The sequence below is a fragment of the Nicotiana tabacum genome, chromosome 10 (genome assembly GCF_000715075.1).
Source record: "Nicotiana tabacum cultivar K326 chromosome 10, ASM71507v2, whole genome shotgun sequence".
Taxonomy (NCBI): domain Eukaryota; kingdom Viridiplantae; phylum Streptophyta; class Magnoliopsida; order Solanales; family Solanaceae; genus Nicotiana; species Nicotiana tabacum.
The window spans coordinates 98,333,366-98,360,310 of NC_134089.1; positions in this window are offsets into that span (position 1 = coordinate 98,333,366).

Here is a 26,945-nt window from a genome sequence, read left to right on the forward strand (position 1 = left end):
TGTTAATGTCAAATATAATCGACCATTGAATGACCTAAGAAACTTTTTTCTTCTTTCATTCAATCACCCTAGCCAAGGTCTTAGTTTGGTTGTTTATAATTCATGACAACATGGAGCTTAAACTTATTACCAAGAGTTGACAGATTCCATCTTGATCAATCACTAATTCTAGCAGCATTTAATCATACCCAATATCCTTTAACTATCGCTGTCACAACCCCAACCCCGGTCGTGATGGCGCCCAACACACTGCTAGGCAAGTCTGACCAACTAACAACCTCAATCCGTTTTCTTATAAAAAATCATTATCAGCTAACACAATTAAATTGCTAAATTACCCTAATAAGAGTTTAAGACAACGAGTTAAATATGCAGAAATTCAGATGATAATACTACTACATAGCCCGTACAGATCTGGTGTCACAAGTCTCGAGCCTCTAGTACAAGTTTAACAGCCTAATGCATAATCAGTCTAGGAAATGCAAATAAAACAAAAGGATAGAAGAAGAGATCCGGGCTACGGACGCCGTGCAGCTACCTCGATGCTCCCGGATATGAACTGATCGATTGAAAATCCTCACTCAGCCTCTGGAACACCTGGATCTGCACGCAAGGTGCAGGGAGTAATGTGAGTACTCCGACCCAATGAGTAATAAGCATAAATAATGACTGAGGATAAGAAATCACGGAAAACACAGAGTAATCTATAATGCGGCAGTTTTAAACAAGTAATATGAAAGCAATAAACCAATGGAACGAAATATGGTAATGCTACAATAAATACACAGATAAGTGACAGACATATAAAGAAAATCAACACATAGAACGGTACCCTATAGTACCTGCTGCGGCGTGCAGCCCGATCCATATATTTCGTCAACGACACTCACTAGGGGTGTGCATACTCCGGGAGGGGCCCCTTACGGCCCAAGCGCAATATCAAGCCATCTCGTGGCATCAAATCTAGGCTCTCGGCCTCATATCAATATCAGTATAACACTGTTGTGTCCCGCAACCCGATCCCATACTATCTTCACATCTGGCCCTTGGTCGTACTCAGTCCAGAAATCATATAAGCCCCTGGGGCATTAGTAAAATAGTAGTTCTCAGCTTAAAAAATCATTTAATACTCCCTCCATTTCAATTTATGTGAACCCATTTGACTGGGCACAGAGTTTAAGAAAAGAGAGAAGACTTTTGAACTTGTGGTGTAAAATGAGGCACATATATTTTGTGTGGCTATAAATCATTGCATAAAGGTAAATTATTTCCAAATAAGGAAATGGGTCATTCTTTTTGGCACGGACCAAAAAGGAAATAGGTTCACATAAATTGAAACGGAGGGAGTATATCATTTTAGTTTCAAAACCGAGTTAAAGTGGCTGAGTTGTAAAATAGTGGAAAATGGTACAACTGAGTTCAAGTAGTAAGTCAAATAGCGAGGAAATAGTGATAAAACTCCCCGGAAGGTTCAAATAGTTGGCACGAAGCCCAAATATGGCAATAAGTCCAAATGATGATGATAACAAATAAGCTTCAATCAAATACGCGGTAAAAACATCACTGGGGATGGACCAAGTCACAATCCCCAATAGTAAACGACCCCACGCTCATCATCAAGCGCGTGTCTCACCTCAATATAGCACTACAATGTGCAAATCCGAGGTTTCAAACCCTTAGGACATCATTTATATTCATTACTCACCTCGAACCGGCAAAAACTCTAGCTCGCTACGCCTTTGGCTCTCAAATCGGTCTCCTCGCGCGTCGAATCTGACCAAAACCAGAACGAATATGTCACAATATGCTAAGGGAACATAACCCAAGAGAAAACAATTGAAAAATATAAAAAATCCTGAAATTAGAAAAAACCCGAGCCCCGGGCCCACTTCTCGAAACTCAGAAATTTTCACATCAACGGGTTCCTTATCCTTCCACGAGTCCATACCTATCAAGTGTTCTCAAATCCGACCTCAAATGGCTCTTCAAATCCGAATTTAAAATCTCAAAATCCCAAGCCCTAGTTCTTCCATTTTTGCTAAATTTTCATGAATTTCTAGGTTAATTTCACAATAGAATCATATTTTAGGTTCAAAAATCTTACCTCCAATCAATTCTCCTTGAATCCCTCTTCAATCTCCCTCAAAGAGCTCTCAAAATGATCAACTATGGTGGAAAAATGGCTCAAAATCGCGGATGAAATGTTTTATAAACTTACTGCCTAGTTCTGATATTCCTTCTTCGTGATCGCGGTCAACACCTCGCGATCGCGATGCACAAATTCGCGTTGACCACTTTTTATTCAACACGAACGCGACAAGCAGGTTGCGAACGCAATGCCTCTCCTCCTATACCTACGCGAATGCGGAACCATAGCGCGAACTTGATGGATAGCCTGATGAACCCTTCGCGAACGCGGCCTTGACCCTCGCGAACATGTAGCTTCCAGATCCCATCCCTTCCCGAACGCGAGCTTCCCTTCGCGAATGCGAAGGGAAAAATACCTGCAACTGCTGGACTGATTTTCTGCAATTTGTCAACTCCAAAAATGGTCCGATTGACCACCCGGAATTCACCCGAGGCCCCGAGACCTCAACCAAAAGCACCAACACCTCCTAAAATCTCATTAAAACTTGTTCCAATCTTCAAAACACCACAAATAACACCAAAACCACCAATTCACATCGAATTCAAGCCTAAGTTTTTTTTCTAAAAACTTCCGAAACACGCTTTTGATCAAAAACCCAACCAAACCACATCCAAATGACCTGACATTTTGCACACACATCTCAAATGACATGATGAAACTACAACAACTCTCGGAATTCCATTCCGACCCCCGGATCAAAATCTCACCTACCAACCGGAAATCGCCAAAATACTAACTTCGCCAATTCAAGCCTAATTCTACACTGGACCTCCAAAACCACTTCCGATCATACTCCTAAGTCACAAATTACCTCCTGAAGCTAACCGAACCACCGAAACTCACATCCGAGCCTTCTAACTCATAAGTCAACATCCGATTGACTTTTCTAACTTAAGCCTTCTTAAAAGAGACTAAGTGTCGCACTTCTTAACAAAACCATACCAAACGCAAACCTATCAACTCGACCACATAAAACACAGATAACGAAGCATAAAGAAGCAGAAATGAGAAAAACGGAGCGGTAACTCATGAGACGATTGGCCGGGTCGTCACATCCTCCCCAACTTAAACAAATGTTCGTCCTCGAACAAGGCAAGAAACATACCTGAAGCCTCAAACAGGTGAGGATATCTGCTCTGCATCTCCCGCTCGGTCTCCCAGGTAGCCTCCTCAATGGGTCGACCTCTCCACTGCACTTTCACTGAAGCTATATCTTTTGACCTCAACTTCCGAACCTAGCGACCCAAAATAGATATTGGCTCCACATCAAAGGTCAAATCATCATCCAACTGAACCGTACTGAAGTCCAAAACATGACACGGTTCTTCAATATACTTCCGGAGCATAGAAACATGAAATACCGGATGCACACTCGACAAGCTGGGTGGCAACGCAAGCTCATAAGCCACCTCCCCAATCCTCTGAAGCACCTCAAAAGGCCCAATAAACCGCGGACTCAACTTTCCTTTCTTCCCAAATCTCATAACTCCCTTCATGGGCGAAACCTTCAACAAAACCTTCTCACCCACCATATAAGACACATCCCGAACCTTTCGGTCCGTATATTCTGACGCGACTGCACTATACGAAGCCTCTCCTGAATCACCTTCTCTTTCTCTAAGGCACCCGAACCAAATCTGTCCCCAATAGTCTAGCCTTGCCGGGCTCGAACCAACCAACTGGATATCTACACCGCCTCTCATACAAAGCCTCATACGGAGACATCTGAGTACTTGACTGGTAGTTGTTGTTGCAGGCAAACTCTGCAAGCAGTAGAAACTTATCCCATGAACCTCCAAAATCAATAACACAAGAATGCAACATGTCCTCCAATATCTGAATAGTACGCTCGGACTGTCCGTCCGTTTGAGGATGAAATGTTGTGCTCAACTCCACCTGAGTACCCAACTCTCTCTGCACGGCTCTCCAAAACTGCAAAGTAAACTGAGTACCTCTATCTGAGATGATGGAAACTGGAACACCATGCAACCGAACAATCTCCCGGATATAAATCCCTGCCAATCGCTCTGAAGAATAGGTAGTACACACAGGAATGAAGTGCGCGGACTTGGTCAGCCGATCCACAATCACCCAAATAGCATCAAACTTCTTTAAAGTCCGAGGAAGTCCAACCACACAGTCCATAGTGATCCTCTCTCACTTCCACTCGGGAATAACCATTTGCTGAAGCAAGCCACCCGGTCTCCGATGCTCATATTTTACCTGCTGACAGTTGAGACACCGAGCTACAAATCCCACAATATATTTCTTTATTCTTCTCCACCAATAGTGCTGCCTCAAATCCTGATAAATCTTCACGGTACCCAGATGGATAGAATACCGCGAGCTATGGGCCTCCTCTAGAATCAACTCTCTCAGCCCATCCACATTGGGCACACAAATCCGGCCCTGCATCCTCAACACCCCATCATCTCCGAGGGTCACATCTCTGGCATTATCATGCTGAACTTTGTCCTTAAGGACAAGCCAATGCGGATCATCATACTGGCGCTCTCTTATGCGATTATATAAAGAAGACCGAGAAACCACACACGCCAACACCCGACTGGGATCATCTAGTCTCACAAACTGATTGGCCAAGGCCTGAACATCAACTACAAGGGGTCTCTCCCTAACTGGAATGTACACCAAACTCCCCATACTCACTGCCTTTCGGCTCAAAGTAACGGCCACTACATTGGCCTTTCCCGGATGATACAGGATAGTAATATCATAATCCTTATGCAACTATAGCCATCTCTGCTACCTCAAATTAAGATCCTTTTGCTTGAACAAATGTTGAAGACTATGATGATTAGTGAATACCTCACAAGATATGCCATACAAGTAATGCCTCCAAATCTTCAATGCATGAACTATGGCAGCCAACTCCAAATTATGAACAGGGTAGTTCTTCTCATGGGGCTTCAACTGACGAAAAGCATAAGCAATAACTCTACCATCCTGCATCAATACACAAACAATCCCGACTCTCAAAGCATCACAATACACGGTATATGAACTTGAAGCTGATGGCATAACCAACACTAGAGCTATGGTCAAAGATGTCTTGAGCTTCCGAAAGCTCTCCTCACACTTGTATGGCCACACAAATGCGGCACCCTTCTGAGTCAACTTGGTCAAGGGCGATGCAATGGATGAGAATCCCTGAACAAACCGGCGATAATAGCCTGCCAACCCAAGAAAGCTACAAATCTCTATGGCTGAGGATGGTCTAGACCAACTCTGAACCGCCTCTATCTTCTTCGGATCAACCTGAATACCCTTGCTGGACACCACGTGTCCCAAGAAAGCCACTAAACCGAGCCAAAACTCACACTTGGAGAACTTTGCATAAAGCTTCTCCTCCCTCAATCTATGCAATACAACTCGCAAATGTTCTGTGTGCTCCTCTTGATTACGGGAGTATACCAGAATGTCATCAATGAATACAATAACGAACGAGTCCAAATAAGGTCGAAATATACTGTTCATCAAATGCATGAACGCTGTTGGGGCATTGGTTAGCCCGAAAGACATCATTGACCATATCTGGTCCTGAAAGCAGTCTTAAGAATATCTGAATCCCTGATCTTCAAATGGTGATAACTCGAACGAAGATCAATCTTGGAGAACACCCTCTCTCCCTGAAGTTGGTCGAGTAAATCATCAATGCGAGGCAAAAGATACTTGTTCTTAATTGTTACCTTGTTCAGTTGCCTATAATCGATGCACATACTCATTGTGCCATCCTTCTTCTTCACAAACAAAACCGGCACACCCCATGGTGACACACTAGGCCGAATGAACCCCTTATCTAGGAGTTCCTAAAGCTGCTCCTTCAATTCTTTCAACTCTGCTGGTGCCATACGATACGGCGGAATAGAAATGGGCTGAGTGCCCGGCACTAGTTCAATACCAAAATCAATATCCCTATCTGGTGGCATGCCCAGCAGGTCTGCAGGAAAAACATCAGGAAAATCCCTCACAACTGGAACAAAATCAATGTTAGGAGTCTCAACTCCAACATCCCTCACAAATGCTAGATATGAAAGACAACCCTTCCCAACCATACGTTGGGCCTTCAAGAAAGAGATCACTCTACTAGGAACATAATCAGCCACGCCACGCCACTCGATCCGCGGTACACCCGGCATAGCCAAAGTGACTGTCTTAGTATGACAGTCTAGAATAGTATGACACGGAGATAACCAATCCATGCCCAAAATAACATCAAAGTACACCAAGCTCAATAGCAATAGATCAACTCGGGTCTGGAATCTCCAGACCCCTAAATAGTCACAACATATGACCTGTACACATGGTCCACAACAACAGTATCGCCCACTGGGGTAGACACATAAACAGGAAAAGCAAGAAACTCCCGGGGTGTACCCAAATAATGAGCAAAATATGAGGACACATAAGAATAGGTGGAACCGAGATCAAATAATATAGAGGCATCCCTGTGGTAGACTGAAACAATACCAGTAATGACAGCTTCTGAAGCAATAGCATTTGTCTTGCCTGGAATAGCATAGAAACAAGCCTGGCCACCACTGGATCAACCTCCCCCTCTGGGGAGACCCATGGCTGCCTGACCTCCACCCTTAGCTGGCTGGGCGGGCGGTAAAGTAACTGGAGCAGAAGTCGAGGGCTGACCCCTCTGCTGAAAATGACCATCACAAAGTCGAGGGCACTGCCTCCTTATATGTCCAAACTCTCGGCACTCATAACAACTACCCGGTGCTGGAGATGGGGACTGAAGGGAACCCTTCGTACCGGAGTGACTAGCAGATGCACTAGGCACAGAAGAACCCTGAGCTGATGGGGCACGAGATGAACTTTGAGCTGGGAGGGTGCTGAATGAAGGCTGGCCCTGCTGCGACCTATGATAACCACGACCTGAAGATGCCCCACGATACTCTGGACGGGCTGACTGAGCAGGCTTGCAAGAATGACCTCTACCATGCTGGAACTGAACCCCCAAAAGTGCACCACTGTAACTGCCCGATCCTCGAGGCCTCTTGGCCTCCCTTTCCTCTCGCTCCCGAAGGCGAATCGTCTTAATTTCACTAGCAATATCAACCACCTCCTCGAACGTAGAACCCAATACTCTTTCTCTAGTCATAAGAATACGGAGATGGTAGTTAAGGCCATCCACAAATCTCCTGATCCTCTCACGATCTGATGGAATCATCCAAATGGTATGACGAGCCAACTCAGAAAACCTCATCTCATACTGGGTCACAGTAATATCCCCTTGCATCAACCACTTAAACTACCTATGCAGCTCCTCCCTGCGGGACTGCGGTACATACTTCTCCAAGAAGAGAGCGGAGAACTACTGCCACAAAAGGGGTGCTACACCAAGTAAAGGCAGCCCCCGAGAACTGAAAGGTGGTAAATACCACGCCACTACACTCAAGAATCCCTGCTGTACGGAGCATCCGCTGACACTTATCAAGAAAACCCTGGGCATCCTCGCCCTTAGCACCACTGAACGATGGAGGCTGGAGCCTACCAAACCTCTCAAGATGACGCTGCTTATCATCCGGCTTGGTTTGTTCTACGAAATCCTGAACTGGTGCAACCGGCTGAGCTGGAGGTGCCTCCGACGTCTATAGTCCCTACACTACCTGCTCAGGTGTGCGAAAAGCGGGGGTCTGATTGCCTCCCGACCTGTGAAGTAGTTGCTGCGGTAGTGGCTGAAACTTCCTGAACCAGGCTAGTGCAAACTAATAAGATCTGTGCTAGGGCCTCCTGAAGACCCGAAATCATGATGGGCACAACTGGTGCCTGAACTGGTGTTGCTGGAGCCTGATCCGGAGTTGGGGCAGCTTGTGGATCAATAGGTGCTGCCCTCACTGCTCTGCCTCTTCCACGTCCATGACTGCCTCCACGGCCTCTGGTGGCCTTAGTGGGTGGCACTGGTGGTCGTCCACCTTGTCCGGTAGCTCGCGTCCTCACCATCTGTGAGAGAATAGAATAACAGAAGCTTAGTTGTCAGATCAACAAAGTCGCACGATAAGAATTTCAAGAATGTGAATTTTTTTTCCTAAAGGTTCTGCTGCCTCTCGAGGATAAATACAGACGTCTCCGTACTGATCCGAGAGAATCTACTAAACCGGCTCATGACTTGCGAGACCTATATAACCTAGGCTCTGATACCAACTTGTCACGACCCCAACCCCGGTCGTGATGGCGCCCAACACACTGCTAGGAAAGCCTGACCAACTAACAACCTCAATCTGTTTTCTTATAAAAAAATCATTATCAGCTAACATAGTTAAATTGCTAAATTACCCTTATAAGATTTTAAGACAACAAGTTAAATATACGGAAATTCAGATGATAATACTACTACATAGCCCGTATAGATCTGGTGTCACAAGTTTCGAGCCTCTAGTAAAAGTTTAACAGCCTAATACAAAATCAGTCTAGGAAATGCAGATAAAACGAAAGGATAGAAGGGAGAGATCAGGGCTGCGGACGCCGTGCAACTACCTCGGTGCTCCCGGATATGAACTGATCGACGGAATATCCCCACTCAGCCTCTGGAACACCTGGATCTGCACGCAAGGTGCAGGGAGTAATGTGAGTACTCCGACCCAGTGATTAATAAGCATAAATAATGACTGAGGATAAGAAATCACGGAAAACACAAAGTAATCTATAATGCGGCAGTTTTAAACAAGTAATATGAAAGCAATAAACCAATGGAATGAAATATGGTAATGCTACAATAAATACACAGATAAGTGACAGACATATAAAGAAAATCAACACATAGAACGGTACCATATAGTACCCGCTGCGGCGTGTAGCATGATCCATATATTTCGTCGATGGCGCTCACTAGGGGTGTGCAGACTTCGGGAGGGGCCCCTTACGGCCCAAGCGCAATATCAAGCCATCTCGTGGCATCAAATCTAGGCCCTCGACCTCATATCAATATCAGTATAACACTGCTGCGGCGCACAGCCCGATCCCATAGTATCTTCACATATGGCCCTTGGCCGTACTCAGTCCAGAAATCATATAAGCCCCTCGGGCATTAGTAAAACAGTAGTTCTCAGCCCAAAACATCATTTAATATATCATTTTAGTTTTAAAACCGAGTAAAAGTGGTTGAGTTGTAAAACAGTGGAAAACGGTACAACTAAGTTCAAGTAGTAAGTCAAACAATGAGGAAATAGTGATAAAACACCCCCGAAGGTTCAAATAGTTGGCACGAAGCTCAAATATGGCAATCAGTCCAAATAATGATGATAACAAATAAGCTTCAATGACAGACCAAGTCACAATCCCCAATAGTAAACGACCCCATGCTCATTATCAAGCGCATGTCTCACCTCAATATAGCACTACGATGTGCAAATCCGGGGTTTCAAACCCTCAGGACATCATTTACATTCATTACTCACCTCGAACCGGCAAAAACTCTAGCTCGCTACGCCTTTGCCTCTCAAATCAGTCTCCTCACACGTCGAATCTGACCAAAACCAGAACAAATACGTCACAATATACTAAGGGAACATAACCCAAGAGAAAACAATCGAAAAATGTAAAAAATCCTGAAATTAGCAAAACCCGAGCCCCGAGCCCACTTCTCGAAACTCAGAAATTTTCACATCAACGGGTTCCTTATCCTTCCACAAGTTCATACCTATCAAGAGTTCTCAAATCTAACCTCAAATGGCCCTTCAAATCCCAATTTAAAATCTCAAAATCCCAAAATCCCAAGCCCTAGTTCTTCCATTTTTAGCTAAATTTCCATGAATTTCTAGGTTAATTTCACAATAGAATCATGTTTTAGGTTCAAAAATCTTACCTCCAATTAATTCTCCTTGAATCCCTCTTCAATCTTCCTCAAAAAGCTCTCAAAATGATCAACTATGTTGGAAAAATGGCCCAAAATCACGGATGAAATGTTTTATAAACTTACTACCCAGTTCTGGTATTCCTTATTCGCGATAGCGGTCAACACCTCGCGATCGTGATGCACAAATTCGCGTTGACCACTTTTTATTCTACGCAAACACGACATGCAGGTGGCAAACGCGATGCCTCTCCTCCTATACCTACGCGAACGCGAAACCATATCGCGAACGCGATGGACAACCTGATGAACACTTCGCGAACGCGGCCTAGACCCTCGCGAACGCGTAGCTTCTAGATCCCAACCCTTCGCGAACACGAGCTTCCCTTCGCAAATGCGAAGGCCAAAATACCTGCAACTGCTAGACTGATTTTCTGTAATTTCTCAACTCCAAAAATGGTCCGATTGACCACCTGTAACTCACCCAAGGCCCCCGGGACCTCAACCAAAAGCACCAACACCTCCTAAAACCTCATTCAAACTTGTACCAATCATCAAAACACCACAAACAACACAAAAACCACCAATTCACATCGAATTCATGCCTAAGTTATTTTCTAAAAACTTCCGAAACACGCTTTTGATCAAAAACCCAACCAAACCACATCCAAATGACTTGAAATTTTGCACACACATCCCAAATGCCATGAAAAAACTACAGCAACCCTAGGAATTCCATTCCAACCCCCGGATCAAAATATCACCTATCAACCGGAAATCGCCAAAATACTAACTTCGCCAATTCAAGCCTAATTCTACATCGGACCTCCAAAACCACTTCCGATCATACTCCTAAGTCACAAATCACCTCCCGAAGCTAACCAAACCATCAGAACTCACATTTGAGCCCTCTAAATCATAAGTCAATATCCAGTTGACTTTTCCAACTTAAGCCTTCTTAAAAGAGACTAAGTGTCTCAATTCTTACTAAAACCCTACCAAACGCAAACCAATCAACTCAACCACATAAAACACAGATAACGAAGCATAAAGAAGTAGAAATGAGGAAAACAGAGCGGTAAGTCATGAGACGATTGGCCGGGTCGTCACAATCGCCCTAGGGCCATAGTGTCTAGTATCAAAGCACAATAAATAACTTGTCAATTACTAAGACGATCTCAGGTCAAAGGAAACTTTTACATTAGATTCTTCAAGAGAATATCCTATGACAGTTTATGGTAATTCTAACCATTAGGAATTATCCAATGAGTCAGTTCAATGATCATATCTCTCTATGCATCATCTATCTATGTTATTTAGTTAATGAGATCAACTAATTTTTATCCCATAAAGACAATCACATAAATATTGATCTAACCAGATTACTAATGTCCAAATTAATAATCCTACGATTAAGAACAAATTTTGATTAAATTTAAGAAACTTCACTCTCATTATCATGATCTCCATCACAATGTCAAGTCTCAAAATTTAATCAAGTTTCTTATCAAATTAATCAAGAAATTAACAATAATGATGAAAGAATATCAAATGCCATATATATTATATATCAAATAACATTCACAAAAATATGTTTAAATCAAGTTTCTCCATCACAATTTTTATCCCATAAAGACAATCACATAAATATTGATCTAACCAGATTAATAATGTCCAAATTAATAATCCTACGATTAAGAACAAAATTTGATTAAATTTAAGAAACTTCACTCTCATTATCATGATCTCCATCACAATGTCAAGTCTCAAAATTTAATCAAGTTTCTTATCAAATTAATCAAGAAATTAACAATAATGATGAAAGAATATCAAATGCCATATATATTATATATCAAATAACGTTCACAAAAATATGTTTAAATCATCAAATATCAGACTGGATCTAGGGCATATCTACTATATCCCTAACAATCTCCCACTTGCACTAGAGCCAATCGCTCTTGTACTTCATTCCCAATTTCTACTTGTGCTTGTCAAACTCCTTTATGCCAAGAGCTTTAGTGAATGGGTCTACAGCTTTTTCCTTTCCATCAACCTTTTGAATCTCGACGTCTCCACATTCAATGATATCTCTTATCAAGTGATACCTTCGTACAACGTGTTTGGATTTTTGGTGTGATCTTTGTTCTTTTGCTTGAGTAATGGCTCCAGTGTTGTCACACAACAATGGAACTGCACCTTCTATTAAAGGAACCACACCAAGTTCAGTTAAAAACTTTTTCATCCATACAGCTTCCTTAGTAGTTTCACTAGTTGTTATATATTTGACTTCAGTCATTGAATACATAACCAGAAATAGAATTGCTATCATCTCTATCTGAAGAGAAACTTGCATCACTATAAACTTCAAGTTTTAACTCAGAATCTCCATAAATGAGGAATTGGTCTTTAGCCCTTCTCAAGTACTTAAGAATGGTCTTCACCACCTTCCAATGTTTCTCACCAGGATTTGCCTGATATCGGCTAGTCATTCCAAGTGCATAAGCCACATCAGGACGTGTACATGTCATGGTATACATGATAGCTCCCACTGCACTAGCATATGGAATCCTATTCATGTGTTCTCTCTCTTCAGGTGTTTTAGGACAATCTTCCCTACCGAGAGTAATTTTAGTACCTATCGGTAGATAGCCTCTTTTGGAATTATCCATATTATACCTTTTTCAGAATGGTATCAATGTACAAAGACTGGAAAAGTCCAAGAAGCTTCCTCGATCTATCTCTATAGATCTTTATTCCTAATATATAAGCTGCTTCTCCCAAGTCTTTCTTGGAGAACTATTCAGATAGCCAAATTGTAACGACCTGGCTGGTCGTTTCATGAATTCCAGCCCCGTTTTCTCTATTTCTGCTTCTTTATATGTTGTTCAGCTATATTTCATCGTATTGTGTTGGTTGGTTCGGGTTCGGAGTGGTCTTGGATTGGAATGAGACAATTAGTCTCTAATTTAGGAGCTTAAATTGGAAAAGTCAACTGAGTTGACTTATGCGTAGAAGGTCTTGGATGTGAATTCTAATGATTCAGATAGCCCTGTTAGGTGATTTTGGACTTAAGTGCGTGTTTGGAATGTAATTTGGAGGTCCATGATAGAATTAGTCTTGAATTGGCGAAATTGGAAATTTGGAGTTTCCGGTCGGCAGTAGAAATTTTGATATCGGGGTCGGAATGGAATCCTGGAAATTAGAGTAGGTCCGTAGTGTCATTTCTGATGTGTGTGTAAAGCTTTAGGTCATTCGGAGGTGATTTGATAGGTTTCAGCATTGCTTGTAGAATTTGAAAGTTCCTAAGTTCTTAGGCTTGAATTCGAGGTTGATTTGATGTTTTGAGTGATTCGAAGGCTTGACTAAGTTTGAATGATATTGTGGGATGTGTTGGCATATTTGGTTGAGGTCCTGAAGGCCTCGGGTGTGTTTTGGATGCCCAACGAGACATTTTTGGACTTGAAGAGTTAGCAGATTTTGCTAGTTTTCTGTTGCAGAAAATTTGTTCATCGTGATCGCGTAGGGGAGTTCGCGATCGCGTAAAATTAATTGGGGCAGAGGTGGAATTTGTTCTGTTGCAGAGGTGAGGACTAGATCATGTATACCTGTGATGTTGTGTTTTATGAACGTGTGGCTAGGGCCGCGTTCGCGTAGAAGGAGGTGAGCTGGTGAGAAGTGGAAGTGAGTGTTCTATGCGGTCGTGTGGGAAAGGTCGCGATCGCGTTAATTGGTAAAGCAGTGCTTCGCGATCGTGTGGCTACTTCCGCGATCGCGTAAGGTTATTATGAGGGAGAGTCCATTTAGTGCTTCGCAAACGCGAGGCAGTTTCAGCGATCGCGATGAAGAAAGTATCTGGGCATAATGTTTAATTTCAAAAATGAGGGTTTGGGTCTATAATTTCAAAATTCACTCGAGAAAAGGTGATTTGGAGAGGATTTTCAGATGAGTGATTCGGGTAAGTGTTATTCACTCAAATTTGGTTAAATTCCATGATTGTGTCTTGATTTTTATCATTTAATTTGGGAATTTGGGGTGAAAATTGGGGAAAATGGGAGAAAAGTTGGAGAGTGGATTTTTGGGATTTGGATGACCATTTGATGTCGGATTTTGGTAAATTTGGTATGTATGGACTCTCTAGAGGATAAGGATTCTAGTGTTGTTATTATTATCGGATTCCGAGACGTGGGCCCGAGGGTCGGGTTTGTTCAATTTCGGGAATTTTGTTTTAATTCGATAATTTCCGCATGGGCTTTGATCCTTTGGCACGTATTGATGATATGATTCTGAATTTGGATAGATTCAGGGTGATTTGAGGTTGAGTCGAGAGGCAAGGGCATTGTAGAGTAGATTTTGTCCGGTCAGAGGTATGTAATGATTGTAAATCTAGACCTGAGGGTATGAAACCCCAAAATCTTTTATTGTTTTGACAAATGAGGTAACACACATGCTAGGTGACGGGCGTGTGGGCATGCACCGGTAGGGATTGTGACTTGGTCCGTCCTATGGCAATTGTAGAGTTGCATATTTTGATAAATTTTATATGAAATCTATGTGTTTAGAAATAAATTCTGTTAATTTGGGTTGAATGCCATGTTTGAGGCCTTGTGTCGTACTGTTTGGACCCTCAGGGGTATTTTACTACTATCTTCACACTATTTTGATTCAAAAGCATATCCTTAGTCATGATTATTACCTGTTTATTGTTTGATTCAGTTTCATTACTATACTTTCAAATATATGAATACTGTTTGGGCTGAGTTACCTGATTTTTTACTGGAATGCTTGAGTGACTGTGAGGTTGATAACTGAGATAGGATGAGGGCCGGATGGTGAGGATTATATATTTATGGATCTGGCTGCACGCCGCAACGATATGTTGGATCGGGCTGCACACCACAGTGATATAGCGCTTGGGCTATATGAGCCCCTCTAGAGTCTGCACACCCCCAGTGAGCACAATCGACTATATATTTATGGATTGGGTTGCACGCCGCACCGTTTATTATGAGATATCTATTGTGCGAGAGTGCTGAGCGTGGGTGATGATTAACGAGAGTTGAGCCACGAGTGACTGAGTGGCTTGCCCGATGGGCTATATATATATGAGTGATACCTTGTCCGAGGGGCTTGTTTTCTGAAATTACTTTTTTAACTCTTCTTTAATACTGAGCCTGTATTGAAAAATGTTTAACAAATGTTTTAAACAATTTTTCCTTGAAACTGGAGTTTTTACGAGATGTTTGGGAATTGAATTACTGATTTAACTTTGTTATTTCCATTGAGATTCTATGTTATGAGATGTATATTATTTTAAATGCTCGTCACTGCACTCAGCCTTTATTTATAATTATTACTTACTGAGTTGGCATACTCACGTTACTCCCTTCAGCTTGTGTGCAAATCCAGATGCTAGAGCATCCGAGTGAGAGTCGTTCCTTACCTTCAAAGCATATTGGAGTTTGGAAGGTAGTTGCACGACGTCCGCAGCCTTGCCTTTCTCCTTTCTATCTTTTAGTATTTGTATTTATCAGACTCATCTTGTATTGAGTAGACAGTATTAGATTTGTATTTTAGTAGCTCATGACTAGAGACACCGGGATAGGGCAGTGGTTGATGTTTTGATAATTGTTTCCTCTTGTTTTGAAATGCTTAAAAGGAAGATTGTTATAATATCTGATTAGTAAATGAATTTTAAAAATACCCTATTTATTTTATAAATGTCAAATCGGCTTGCCTAGTACTGCTATAAGTGCCATCACGACCTGGGTGGTTTAGGGTTGTGACAAGTTGGTATCAGAGCCTAGGTTACATAGGTCTCACTAGTCATGAGCTGGTTAGTACAATCTTGTGGATCGATCCAGAGAAGTCTGTACTTATCTTCGAGAGGCTGCAGAACCTTTAGGAAAAACTTCACATTCTTGAATTCCTGTCGTGCGAATCTGTTGATTCTGGTAACTAAACTTCTGTTATTCTATTCTCTCACAGATGGTGAGGACACGTGCTACCAGTCAGGATGGACGACCACCAATACCACCAGTTGGGACCACTAGAGGCCGAGGCCGCGGTCAAGGCCGTGGTAGGGGCAGGGGTGTATCCCGCACATCAGCTAGGAAAGTTCCTGCAGATCCACCAACTACCCCAGTTCACGATCAGGTCCCAGTTGTGGATGCTCCAGCAGGACCAACTCAGGCACCGACTGTGCCGATTGTTATTCTTGGCCTTTATGAGGCCCTAGCCCATATTCTATCAGTGTGCACTGGCCTGGCTCAGGTGGTCTCAGTTACTACGGCCACTGCTACTTGTCAAACCGGGGGAGGCACCCACACTCCCGCCACTCGTACACCTGAGTAGGTTGTGTAGGGACTTCAGACACTGGGGGCACCTCTAGCCCAGCCGGTTGCTCCTGCTCAAGATTATGTGGTACCAGTTATGCTTGATGACGAGCAATATCGATTGGAGAGGTTTGGTAGACTTCAGCCTCCAACTTTCAATGGTGTAGAGGGAGAGGATGCCCAGGGTTTCTTGGACAAGTGTCAGAGGATGCTTCAGACCGTAGGTATTTTGGAGACCAGCGGGGTCTCGTTCACTACCTTCCAGTTTTCAGGAGCTGCCTCTACTTGGTGGGAGGCTTATGAGAGGCGTAGGCCTGTTGATGCAGCACCCCTTACCTGGCAGTAGTTCTTCGCTCTCTTTTTGGAGAAGTATGTGCCAAAGTCTTGCAGGGAGGAGTTGCATAGGCAGTTCGAGCAGTTGTGTCAGGATGATATGACTGTGACGTAGTATGAGATGATATTTTCAGAGCTAGGTCGTCATGTTGTTTGGTTGGTTCCAACAGATAGAGTGAGGATTAGGAGGTTCGTGGATGGTCTCACATATCAGCTTCGGATTATCATGACCAGAGAGAGGGTGTCAGGTGCTACTTTTGAGCAGGTTGTTGATATTGCTTGAGATATTGAGTCAGTTTATCGCCAGGAGCGAGATGAGAGGGAGGCCAAGAGTTTTGGGGGATCTGGTAGTTTTGGTGGTGTTCCTTCGAGAGGCCAGTTTCAACACGGCAGAGGTCGCCTATTTAGACATCCTCGGTCAGCTTGCCCAGTTCATCGTGGGTAATTATCAGGCCATAGTTCTCAGAGTTCTCATTAGGGCCTTTCATCACTTAGTGCCCTTCCAGCCCAGAGTTCGTCCCGCGATCCATTAGTTCAGGGCTCTTCTTTGCAAGGTTATTCTACTAGTCATCCCGGTACTAGGGGTTTCCTTCAGTCCCCGTCCCTCGCACCAGGGAGTTGTTATGAGTGTGGAGAGTTTGGGAACTTGAGGAGACAGTGTCCTTGTCTTCTTGGGGGTCCATCTCAGCAGAGGAGTCAGCTATCGACTTCAGCTCCAGTTACTTCACCACTCGCCCAGGCAACTAGGGGTGGGGGTCGGTCTGCTAGGGGTCGCCCCAGAGGGGGAGGTCGATCAGGTGGTGGTCAAGCTCATTTCTATGCACTCCCAACCATACCAGATGTTATTTCTTCAGATGTTGTGATTACAAGTATTTTCTCAGTTTGCCATAGAGATGCCTCTGTGTTATTTGATCCTGGTTCCACTTTTTCATATGTGTCATCATATTTTGCTCGTTATTTGGATACACCCCATGAGTCTCTTGCTTTATCTGTTCGTGTATCTACTCTGGTGGGTGATACTATTGTTGTGGACTGCGCATATCGGTCGTGTATGGTGGCTATTGGGGTTTTGGAGACCCGAGTGGACCTTCTGTTACTTTGTACGGTTGATTTTGATGTGATATTGGGCATGGATTGGTTATCTCCATATTGTGCTATTTTGGACTGTCATGCTAAGACAGTGATGTTGGCCATGTCGGGTGTGCCACAGATTGAGTGGCGACGTTTGATAGATTAGGTTCCCAGTAGAGTGATTTCATTTTTGAAGGCCCAGCGGATGGTTGGGAAGGGTTATCTTTATTATTTGGCCTTCGTGAAGGATGTTAGTGCAGAGACTCCTACCATTGATTCAGTGTCGGTAGTGATGGACTTTCCGAATGTGTTTCCGGAAAACCATACGGGCATGTCACCGGACATGGATAGTAACTTTGGTATTGATTTGGTGTCGGGCACTCAACCCATTTCTATTCCACCGTATTGTATGGCACTGACGGAGTTGAAAGAGTTAAAGAAGCAGCTTCAGGAACTCCTTGATAAGGGGTTTATTCGGCCTAGTGTGTCGCCTTGGGGTGCGCCCGTTCTTTTTGTGAAGAAGAAGGATGGCACGATGAGGATGTGCATTGATTACAGGTAGTTGAATAAAGTCACAATCAAGAACAAGTATCTTTTGCCTCGTATTGATGATTTATTTGACCAGCTTTAGGGAGCGAAAGTGTTCTCCAAGATTGATCTCCGTTTAGGGTATCACCAGATAAAGATCAGGGACTCAGACATTCTTAAGACAACTTTCAGGACCCGATACGGTCATTATGAGTTCCTTGTGATGTCATTTGGGATGACCAATGCCCCAACAACATTCATGCATCTAATGAACAGCGTGTTTCAGTATTATCTCGACTCTATTGTGATTGTTTTCATTAATGATATTCTGGTGTACTCGCATAGTCAGGAGAAGCACGACGAGCACTTGGGAGTTGTATTGCAGCGGTTGAGGGAGGAGAAGCTTTATGCAATGTTCTTCAAATGTGAGTTTTGGCTCAGTTCAGTGGCTTTCTTGGGGCACATGGTGTCCAGTGAGGGTATTCAAGTTGATCCTAAGAATATAGAGGCGGTTCAGAGTTGGCCCAAACCTTTCTCAGCCATGGAGATTTGTAGATTTCTTGGTTTGACGGTTTATTACCGTCGGTTCATTCAGGGATTTTCATCTATTGCATCATCCTTGACCAAATTGACTCAAAAGGGTGCTCCTTTTAGGTGGTCGGATGAGTGTGAGGTGAGCTTAAAAGCTCAAAATTTCCTTGACCACAGCTCTAGTGTTAGTGTTGCCATCAGCTTCAGGTTCATATAATATTGTGATGCTTCTAGAGTTGGTATTGGGTGTGTATTGATGCAGGAGGGTGGAGTGATTACTTATGCTTCTCGTCAGTTGAAGCCCCATGAGAAGAACTGTCATGTTCATGATTTGGAGTTGGTCGCCATTGTTCACGCGTTGAAGATTTGGAGACATTATCTTTATAGAGTGTCTTGTGAGGTGTTTACTGACCCTCGTAGCCTCCAGCATTGGTTCAAGCAGAAGGATCTCAATTTGAGTCAGCAATGATGGTTGGAGCTGCTAAAGGATTATGATATCACTACCTTATATCATCTGAGGAAGGCCAATGTAGTAGTTGATGCCTTGAGTAGGGAGGCGGTGAGTATGGGCAATTTGGCGTATATTCCTATTGGCGAGAGACCTCTTGTTGTTGATGTTCAGGCCATGGCCAATTGGTTCGTGAGGTTGGTTATTTCGGAGCCAAGTTAGATCTTAGCTTGTGTGGTTTCTCAGTATTCATTGTTTGAGCACATCAGGGAGCATCAGTATGATGATCCTCATTTTCTTGTCCTCAAGGATAAAGTTCAACACGATGATGCCAGAGATACGAATATTGGTGATGATGTGTTATTAAGGATGCATGGATGGATATGTGTGCCCAATGTAGATAGGATTCATGAGTTGATTCTGGAGGAGGCCCACAGCTCGCGGTATTCCATCCATCCAGATGTCGCGAAGATGTATCAAGATTTGAAACAACATTACTGGTAGAGGAGAATGAAGAAAGATATAGTGGGATTTGTAGCTCGGTGTCTCAATTGTCAGCAGGTAAAATACGAGCATCAGAGACTGGGTGGCTTACTTTAGCAAATGGATATTCCAGAGTGAAAGTGGAAGCAGATCACCATGGATTTCGTAGTTGGGCTCCCATGGAGTTTGAGGAAGTTTGATGCTATTTGGGTGATTATGGATCGGTTGACCAATTCCGTACACTTCATTCCTGTGTGTACTACCTATTCTACAGAGCAGTTAGCAGAGATTTATATCCAATAGATTGTTTGCCTGCATGGTGTCCCAGTTTCCATCATTTCAGATAGAGGTACTCAGTTTACCTCGCAGTTTTGAGATGAGCAAAACTTTTCACCCTCGGATGGACGGGTAGTCCGAGGGCACTATTCAAATATTGGAGGACATGTTTCACGCTTGTGTCATTGATTTTGGGGGCTTATGGGAGCAGTTTCTACCGCTCACGAAGTTTGCATATAACAATAGTTATCAATCGAGTATTCAGATGGCTCCATATAAGGCTTTATATGGGAGATGGTGTAGATCCCCAGTAGGATAGTTTGAGTCAGGTGAGGCCAGGCTTTTGGGTACAGACTTAGTGCAGGATGCTTTGGACAAGGTGAAAGTGATTCAGGAGCAACTTCGTATAGTGCAGTCGAGACAAAAGAGTTATGCTAATAGGAAAGTTCGTGATATGTCTTACATAGTTGGGGAGAAGATTCTACTGAAGGTTTCACCCAAAAAGGGTGTTATGAGATTTGGGAAGAAGGGTAAATTGAGTCCTCGGTTTATTGGGCCTTTTGAGGTGCTTTGGAGGATTGGGGAGGTGGCTTATGAGATGGCTTTGCCACCTAGCTTGTAGAGTGTGCATCCGGTATTTCATGTTTCTATGCTCCGGAAGTATATTGGCGATCCGTCTCATGTTTTAGATTTTAGCATAGTTCAGTTAGATGGTGATTTGACTTATGATGTGGAGCTAGTGGCCATTTTGGAGCGGCATGAATTCTAGCCCGGTTTCCCCTATTTCTGCTTCTTTATGTGTTGTTCATCTGTATTTCATCGTATCGTGTTGGTTGGTTCGGGTTCGGAGTGGAATGAGACACTTAGTCTCTAATTTAGGAGCTTAAGTTAGAAAAGTCAATTGGATGTTGACTTATGCATAAAAGGTCTCGGATGTGAATTCTAATGGTTCGGATATCTCCGTCAGGTGATATTGAACTTATGAGCGTGTTCGGAATGTAATTTGGAGGTCCGTGGTAGAATTAGGCTTGAATTGGCGAAGTTGCAAATATGGAGTTTTCGATCGGCAGTGTAAATTTTGATATCGGGGTCGGAATGGAATTCCAAAAATTAGAGTAGGTCCGAAGTGCCATTTGTGATGTGTGTGAAAAATTTAAGGTCATTCGGAGGTGATTTGATAGGTTTTGGCATTGTTTGTGGAATTTGAAAGTTCCTAAGTTCTTAAGCTTGAATCCGAGGTTGATTTGATGTTTTGAGTGATTCGAAGGATCTACTAAGTTTTAATGATGTTATGGGATGTGTTGGCATGTTTTGTTGAGGTCCCGAGTGCCTCGAGTGCGTTTTGGATGCCCGACGGGACATTTTTGGACTTGAAGAGTTAGCAGATTTTGCTGTTTTCTATTGCAGAAGATTTGTTCATCGCGATTGCATAGTGGAGTTAGCGATCGCGTAAGCTTAGGGCAGAGGTGGAATTTGTTCTGTGTTATCGCATAGGTGAGGATGTGATCGCGTATGGCTGTGATGTTGTATTTCGCGAATGCGTGGCCATGGTCGCATTCGCGTAGGAGGAAGTGAGATGGTGAGAAGTGGAAGTGAGTGTTCTATGCGGTCGCATGGGAAAGGTCGCGATTGCGTTAATTGGAAAAGCAATGCTTCACGATCGCGTGGCTACTTCCGTGATCGCATAAGGTTATTAAGAGGGACAATCCATTTTGTGCATCGCGAACGCGAGGCAGTTTCCGCGATCGTGATGAAGAGAGTATCTGGGTAGAATATTTATGTTCAAAAACGAGGGTTTGAGTTCATAATTTCAAAATTCACTAGAGAGCTCGGGAGAAGGGGATTTTCAGAGGAGTGATTTGGGTAAGTGTTCATCACTCAAATTTGGTTAAATTCCATGATTGTCTCTTGATTTTTATCATTTAATTTGGGAATTTGGGGTGAAAATTGGGAAAAATGGGAGAAAATTTGGAGAGTGGATTTTTGGGATTTGGATGACCATTTGACGTCGCATTTTTGTAAATTTGGTATGTATGGACTCGTAAGAGGATAAGGATTCTAGTGTTGTAATTTTTATCGGATTTCGAGACGTGGGCCCAGGGGTCGGGTTTGTCCAATTTCGGGAATTTTAATTTAATTCGATAATTTTTGCGTGGGCTTTGTTCCTTTAGCATGTATTGATAATATGATTCTGATTTTGGATAGATTGGGGGCGACTTGAGGCCGAGTCGAGAGGCAACGGCATTGCGGAGTAGATTTCGTCCGGTTCGAGGTAAGTAACGATTGTAAATCTAGACTTGAGGGTATGAAATCCCGGAATATTATACTGTTTTGATAAATGAGGTGACGCACATGCTAGGTAACGGGCATGTGGGCGTGCAGTGATAGGATTGTGACTTGGTCCGTCCCATGACAACTGTAGAGTTACATATTTTGATAAATTCTATATGAAATCTATGTGTTTAGAAATAAATACTATTAACTTGGGTTGAATGCCATGTTTGGGGCCTTATGCCGTACTGTTTGGACCCTCAGGGGTATTTTACTACTATCCTCACATTGTTTTGATTCGAAAGCATATCCTCAGTCATGATTTTTACTTATTTATTGTTTGATTCAGTTTCATTACTATACTTTCAAATATATGAATACTGTTCTGAGTTCCCTGATTTTTTTATTAGAATGCCCGACTGGCTGTGAGGTTGACGACTGAGAGAGGCCGAGGGCCGGATGGTGAGGATTATATATTTATGGATCGGGCTACATGCCGCAGCGATATATATATATATATATATATATATATATATATATATATATATATATATATATATATATATATATATATATATATGTGTGTGTGTGTGTGTGTGTGTGTGTGTGTGTGTGTGTGTTTATATATCTATGGATCGGGTTGCACGCCGCAACGATATATTGGATCGGGCTGCACGCCGCAGCGATATAGCGCTTGGGCTGTAGGAACCCTTCCGGAGTCTGCACACCCCCAGTGAGCGCAGTCAACTATATATTTATGGATCGGGCTGCATGGCGCAGTGGTTATTATAAGGTACCTATTGAGCGAGAGTGCTGAGTGTGAGCATTGATTGATGAGAGTTGAGTAACGAGTGACTGAGAGGCTTTTCTGAGGGGCTACATATATATATATATATATTAGTGATACCTTCCCTGAGGGGCTTGTTTTATGAAATTACTGTTTTTCACTCTTCTTTAATAGTAAGCCTCTATTGAAAAATGTTGAACAAATATTTTCAACAATTTTTCCTTGAAACTGGAGTTTTTACGAGATGTTCGGAAATTGAATTACTGAGCATATGCTCAGTCATGATTTTTAACTATTTATTGTTTGATTCAGTTTCATTACTCTACTTTCAAATATATGAATAATGTTCTGAGTTCCATGATTTTTTTATTGGAATGCCCGAGTGGCTGTGAGGTTGACGACTGAGAGAGGCCGAGGGCTGGATGGTGAGGATTATATATTTATAGATCGGGCTACATGCCACAACGATATATACATACATACATACATATATACATACATACATATATATATATATATATATATATATATATATATATATATATATATATACACACACACATATATATATATATATATATATATATATATATGTGTGTGTGTGTGTGTGTGTGTGTGTGTGTATATATATGGATCGGGCCCTCGGCCTTTCTCATTCGGCTGCACACCGCAGCGATATGTTGGATTGGGCTGCACACCGCAGCGATATGTTGGATTGGGCTGCACACCGCAGTGATACAGCACTTGGGCTGTAGGAGCCCTCCGGAGTCTGCACACCCCCAGTGAGCGTAGTCGACTATATATTTTTGGATCGGGCTGCATGTTGCAGCTGTTATTATGAGATATCTATTGAGCGGGAGTGCTGAGCGTGAGTGATGATTGACGAGAGTTGAGTAACGAGTGATTGAGAGGCTTTGCCCGAGGGGCTATATATATATATATATGAGTGATACTTTCCCCAAGGGGCTTGTTTTATGAAATTACTGTTTTTCACTCTTCTTTAATACTAAGCCTCTATTGAAAAATGTTGAACAAATGTTTTTAACAATTTTTCCTTGAAACTGGAGTTTTTACGAGATGTTCAGAAATTGAATTACTGATTTGACTTTGTTATTTTCTTTGAGATTCTATGTTATGAGATGTATATTATTTTAAAAGCTCGTCACTGCACTCAACCTTTATTTAAAATTGTTACTTACTGAGTTGGCGCACTCACGTTACTCCCTGCACCTTGCGTGCAGATCTAGGTGCCATAGCATCCGAGCGAGAGCCGTTCCTTACCTTCAGAGCATTTCAGAGTTAGCAAGGTAGCTGGATTCTCCTTCCTATATTTTAGTATTTGTATTATTCAGACTCATCTTGTATTGAATAGAAAGTATCATATTTGTATTTTAGTAGCTCATGACTAGTGACATCGGGATCGGGCAATGGTTGATATTTTGATAATTGTTTCCGCTTGTTTTGAAATGCTTTAAAGGAAGATTTTTATAATATCTTATTAGTAAATGAATTTAGAAAAAGACCATGTTTATGTTATAAATGTCAAATCGGCTTGCCTAGTACCGCTGTCACAACTCTAAAACCAACCCAATCGTGATGGTACCTATCGTAAAACTACGTCAGCCAACACAATTCCCAAATCAAACAATTATTCTATAAAAGTCATTTCTAAGCCATTAATTAACAAGAAATCTCATAATATGAGTCTAAATAACTAGTGCGGAAACATAACACAAGCCCGACATCGGGGTGTCACAAGTCATGAGCATCTACTACAACTATCTGACAACCCCAAGTCCAACATGGTCGGAAAATCACAGAATACACTAAGGGAGAATAAGAAAGGAGAAAAGTAGGGCTGCGATCACCAAGCAGCTACCTTGCTAACTCTGATGAACCTGCCACCAAGCTCAGAAATTCCTAAATCTGCACACAAGGTGCAGGGAGTAATTTGAGTACGCCAACTCAGTAAGTAATAAAAGTAAATGAAGATTGAGTAGTAGGAAACGATAATCCACATCATGATAAACTCATTAAGCGCAACAAGCTTTCAAATCAGAATATGAGTCAAATCGTCTCATTTAAAATCCAGTTTTTGGTAAAAATCATTTGAAGATGCTCTCCAACAGTTTCAATAGAGGTTCAATATAGTTTACAGTAAAAGTGATGAAAATCATAATCGGCCCCTCGGGCAAAACATAGTTCGTATACAGCCCCTCGGGAAAACATAAATCATATAAATCTCATACCATAAAAATCTCAATGGAAATAACGAAGCCAAATCAATGATTAATTCCGAACATCTCGTAAGAACTCCAGTTTCAATGAAAGTGGTTTAAAAGTAGTTGTTCAACATTTTCAACAGAGGCTTAGTATAAAGGGGAGTGAAACAGTAATTTCATAAAAACAAGCCCCTACAGCCCAAGCGCTTTATCGTCGCGGCGTGCAGCCCGATCCATTTATCTGTGCAGCGTGTAATACATACATACATACATACATACATACATACATACATATATATATACATACATACATACATACATATATATATATATATATATATATATCGTTGTGGCGTGCAACCCGATCCATAAATATATAATCCTCACAACCAGGTCCTCGGCCTCTCTCTGTCATCAACCTCACAATCAGGCCCTCAGCCTCTCTCAACCATCAATCTCACAAGCCACTCGGACTATCAGTAAAACAGGGCGTTCATCCCAAAATATCATTTATAGCATCAAAACTGGGTAAATAAGGCTGAGATATGAAATCAGTAAAACACAGCATGACTGAGTACAAATATTAAGTCAAAACAGTGAGGAATAGTGGTAAAAGGCCCTAAGGGTCCAAACAGTTGGCACGAAGCCCAAATATGGCATTCAGCTCAAAACATAATAATATTGTCCAAAACACAATAGTATCAAATAGTTTTCAATCAAATACCCGACTTAATAGTCGTACGGGATGGACCACGTCACAATCCTCCATGGTGCACGCCCTCACGCTCGTCATCTAGCGTGTGCGTCACCTCAAAGTAGTGAAACGATGTGAAATCCGGGGTTTCATACCCTTAGGACAATATTTACAATCATTACTTACCTCAAACCGGTCCAACCTCTAGCCCGCGATGCCTTTGCCTCTCTACTCGGCCTTCAAATGCGCCAAATCTAACCAAAATCAGTATATTATCATCAATATACGCTAAAGGAACAAAGCCCAAGCAAAATAATCAAATTAACTCAAAAATCCCGAAATTAGCTCAAACCCAGCCACTAGGCCCACGTCTCAGAATCCGATAAAAATTACAAAACTGGAAAACCCATTCGCTCACGAGTCTACCCATATCAAATTCACCAAAATCTGACATCAAAAGACCATCCAAATCCTGAAAATCAACTCTCCAAATTTTCTTCCATTTTTCCCAATTTTCACCCCAAATTCCCAAATTAAATGATAAGGATCAAGACATAATCATGGGATTTAACCAAATTTGAGTGAAGAACACTTACCCCAATCAATCCCCTGAAAATCCCTTCAAAAATTGCCTCAATCGGAGCTCCAAAAATGCAAATGGCCGAAACCCTCGAAATAGAGTACTTTATAATATGCCCAGGCATTTACCTTATGCTATTGCGGACAAACTAATGCGATAGCGAAGCACAAAATTTTCTATCCCTTCTTTTACCCTATGCGATCGTGGCCATTCCTCCGCGATCGCGTAGAACAAGTTTTTCCAACAGCCTTCTCCAACTCTTCTGGATAGCCTCTAGTATAATGGTCATAACTTTTGTTACAAAACTCCAAATTACAATTAGTTTAACTTTCTAAAAACTAGACATTAAGGGCTACAAATTTTATTTTTGGTTCATCTTGAAATTCCTTATAGATTTTGATATATAAGCTTCCAA